Genomic DNA, 4,153 nt, shown 5'->3' with positions numbered 1-4,153 from the left:
TTTGTCACGAAAAGATAGTCTTGGAATGTCAATAGAAATTCCGATCACTGCGGCATCACAAGAAAGCTAATCGCTTTATAGAAAGATTGATAGAGAGAGATGGCTCATATCTCTTTGCACACACCCTCTGCCATTTCAAGATTTTCTCTACAAAAATCTGAGCTTTCCTCAAAGCGCTGTAAGTAATTGTTCTGTTCTCTGTGCTTTCTTCTTATCTGCTTATATTTTTTAAAATAACTAATTTAGTGTTGGCTCATGTTGATATTTTCTTGGGTCTATTCGTCTGTAACTTTTGGAATGTGAAGCTGTGGAAGAAAGACTCAATTTTTGGATAATGTACTGCGATAATTGATGGTGGTCATAATTGCTGGTTTACAAAAAAAATCGCATTTTTTTATTAATTTTTGTTTTATGTTTATGTATGTGAGCATGGTTATGTGCCAAATTATGCAGGAAACAATTATATGCAACATTTCAATGATTAATTTGGGTTTTTGTGAATTTGGAGGTGAATGCTTTAGGGAAATGTTCTACGAATGATACTTTGTTTTTGTCTTGAATTCTTTTTAGTTTGATATTGGTTTCTTTGCTTTAACTTTTTTCGAATAAATGCTACTCAAATTTTTATTTATCCAGTGCCAAGTGACTTGATCATGCTTTGATTACTCATTTGTAGCTTCCAAATTAAAGCTATCTAGATTTCACATTATATCCAGTTTGGAGGATGACAGCTGCTCTACTGGTTCTTCCGACCACTCCATGGCATGGAACTCAAAAAAGAAGATGTCTGTCTCGTGTGTGTTTGTGTGTTGAAGGCCTAAATTGGGATGTATCTCATTTTTATTTACGAAAGAGGCCTTTGCTTCTGCATTGCAATGAACTTCGAAGTTGAGTTTGTAGTCCAAATTGGGGCCACTTGTAATAATAGGCTTGGTCAAAATTTTTTTTTTTTGGGTAAAAAGAACTAGATCTCTCTACTGTTATCCATGACACTAGAGAGGCTAGTTTTTTTAAAAAAAAATTTGACCAAACCCGTTCTTGCAAATCTTTCGCCAAATTATGTTGCTCTCTTCACACAAAGTTTAAGGAGCAATCATAATTAAAACACAGCATTTTCAATAGCTATGACAGTCACAAGTAAGGCAATAAACAATGCAGAGAGGTTGTGAATGCACCGATAAAACTTATAACATTTTTCAAAATACTTGATTCAAAATGTTTTTGTCACAGTTAGTCGAGCGAGTCAAGACTTAGCTTGGTCTAAGATTAACAAATTTTTGTGAAGCAGTTAATTAAGTGTGCAGGAAGAGTTTTGATTTTGACAGCCCTTTATAGTCAGATTGTAACTTCTAGTATTACAACCAGTTATACCTCACTTAGTTTTATGTCTAAGCCTGTATATTTCTAGTTCACTCAGGTTTTGTGGAGTATATTCTTGTAACAGAATAACACATAATATTATAGAGCAAAATAACTTGCATCTTTAAATCTTTTTCTCGACGAATCTCTATCTTCTCAGCCTTCAGTCTGTCTTTAAATAGGCCCCGAGTTTCAACAGTACAAAGAGTTAATTCTGGTAGTAGAGTATATTGTCTGCCGAGAAATCTTGGACATATTATTGTTTGCTTGCTGACCTGACCTCTGAATATTTTTTGTTCCTTATGTTTTCAACTCCAGATTTTTGTACATCATCTCAAGTAAAGTTTTCTTGTCATTAAACAGATATCTCATTAGGGAACCTCTCGGAGGCATTGTCCGACATGTTTATGTTCATCAATGGCTTTGATAGTTGCACCCGGAATGTCTAGTTCTGAACCGAAGGCAATTGCCTTGGATGGCAAAGAAAATGCTGTATGTGGGGTAGTGGTGCTATTATCTTTAAGTATAGATTCCATTTCCATGGTCATTATATTGCACAAACCTTTTCATGCTTTAGTTATAATATCAAAATAAAGTTTAAAGCCATTGCTAGCTAGTGTGAGTTGATCTTTCAAATTTATATATTTTTTGTGACGGTGAGCAAGTTATTCATTTGCTCTTTGTTTAGCCATGTGTGGTGGTACAGGAAAATGGAAAGCTCTAAACAGAAAAAGAGCCAAAGATGTCTACGTGTTTACAGATTGCCCAAATTGTTATGGTATGCAACTTTTAACGACTCGTGAATAGATTCATTTCTCTTAGTTGATTCAAATTGTTACTTTTCTTTTGCCTCAACGGTGAGAGTGAAATCAAATTATTGAAATAAACGTTTATAGGACAAGGTACTATCTCTGATATTTATTTGTTGGATTTTAGTTTTAGGGTTTATTATGATTTGTTTGCCTTTGATGTGCTTCCAATTGATTTCAGTATTCAGATTTTCTTTACTTTTGATGTAGGTCGAGGAAAACTAGCATGTCCTGTGTGTTTGGGGACTGGTTTGCCAAACAACAAAGGTCTTCTTAGAAGGCCGGATGCAAAAGAATTACTTGACAAGATGTACAATGGCCGATTGTTGCCGAACTCATAGGTAAAGCCCTTTTTTTGACATAATGGATTATGTTAGTCAATTGAATTCTTGGTATTGTTTTTATGCACTAGGGGTGCAACCGAACTCAACCAAAGCTTGACTCAAGGTACTTGAGCAGCTGGCCGAGTAGGTTGAGTCAAGTTCGAACACATTTAAGCAAGCTCTGGCGCTTAGTAATTAATCTAGCTCGACTCTCATTTCATGCATTTAAATCTTTTATGAATAACATTTTTTGACAACTGGTTTTATATAGATAAACAGCACTTAATAGTCATTTCTTGCTCGAGCTATATACGTGCGAGTAAAAAAATCGACTCTTTGGTGTAGCTCTAGTAGAGCTCGAGCAGTTAAATTGTGAGTTGAGTCAGAAAATATATATCCCACACTACTTGCATTTGACTTGGCCTGTCCACATCTCTACCGTGCAGCCAGAACTCCATCTGTTGATTTTGGACGATCCTAACAACTTTTATGCTATAAACATATTTATAGGATTCGCCTTTCCATTTGGCCGTTAAATCTCACATGTAGTAGAAGAAGCAAAGGTAGTTTGAAAAGGAGAACATAGAGCAGCAAGTTCATATCACAAGCTTTTTCGGACACCACCCCCAGTGCCGCCAGTTATCTTCTCAACGCATCTCCTCACTTACATGGTTTTGTTTTTCGAATCCTCGTATTTATTTTTCCGAAGGGACTTTGTGAGAATCAGTAGGAGTTGGCGTAAAGAGTAGAGAAAATGTAAAGCTATACAATGGAAATATGGAATTGTCTTACTGTTGAATCAGCAACAGCGTATACATCTTAATATTGACAAAAACTTGTGTGAGACGGTCTCACGAGTCGTATTTTGTGAGACGGATCTCTTATTTGGGTCATCCATGAAAAATTATTACTTTTTATGCTAAGAGTATTACTTTTTATTGTGAATATTGGTAGGATTGACTCGTTTCACAGATAAAAATTCGTGCAAGAGACCTACTCATGAATATTTTGCAGAAAACATATTTCAAGTTCGTCCTATCCCATGCATTTCGATACGTAGGTCAGTTGGCCATAATTTTTTCTTTATTAACTATTGATGCAAAAGGCGGCGTTAAAATTTATTGATTTAACTTACCAACAAAAATTAAGATAGGAAGACAAAAGGGATGTTAGGTATACATATGAGTCCGATGACATTTTCTATATCTTATGGGTCCATTCTGTGTGAATCAACCCAAATTCAGAATTTGACTATGAGTTATATTCGTTGTAGATATATATTAATTTTTATGGATTTTATAGATTTCTATTAATTTTTGTAAAATATCATATATTTATGAAGGTTTTCACATAATTTTGTAGACTTTATTTTGTAGGATTTTTATTTACATTAATAATTTTTTCATAGAATCATTGGATTTTGTAATTATTATTGTGATTTTTTTAAAATTTATTTGAAATTGTAGTTGAACGTGAATAATTTTTATTTATTTAAAATAATTTTATCTATCAATATAATATTTTTTACTTATTTATTTAATTTATGAAAGATAATAAATAAGTCAGTATTAAACTTATTATAATTAAAATTCAATTATTCAATGAATTTAACATGTTTATTTAATTTTAAAGAAATGTAACACTAATTTTCAATAATATTAA

General features: G+C 33.3%; 1 pseudogene; it reads left to right on the top strand.

Moving 5' to 3' along the window:
* Positions 1–3,615, top strand: LOC142556850 (protein PHOTOSYSTEM I ASSEMBLY 2, chloroplastic-like; annotated as a pseudogene).
* Positions 3,616–4,153: the final 538 nt, after the last annotated feature.

This window comes from Primulina tabacum, chromosome 1, assembly GCF_025594145.1.
Source record: "Primulina tabacum isolate GXHZ01 chromosome 1, ASM2559414v2, whole genome shotgun sequence".
Lineage (NCBI taxonomy): Eukaryota > Viridiplantae > Streptophyta > Magnoliopsida > Lamiales > Gesneriaceae > Primulina > Primulina tabacum.
This window is presented reverse-complemented; position numbering and strand designations above follow the sequence as displayed.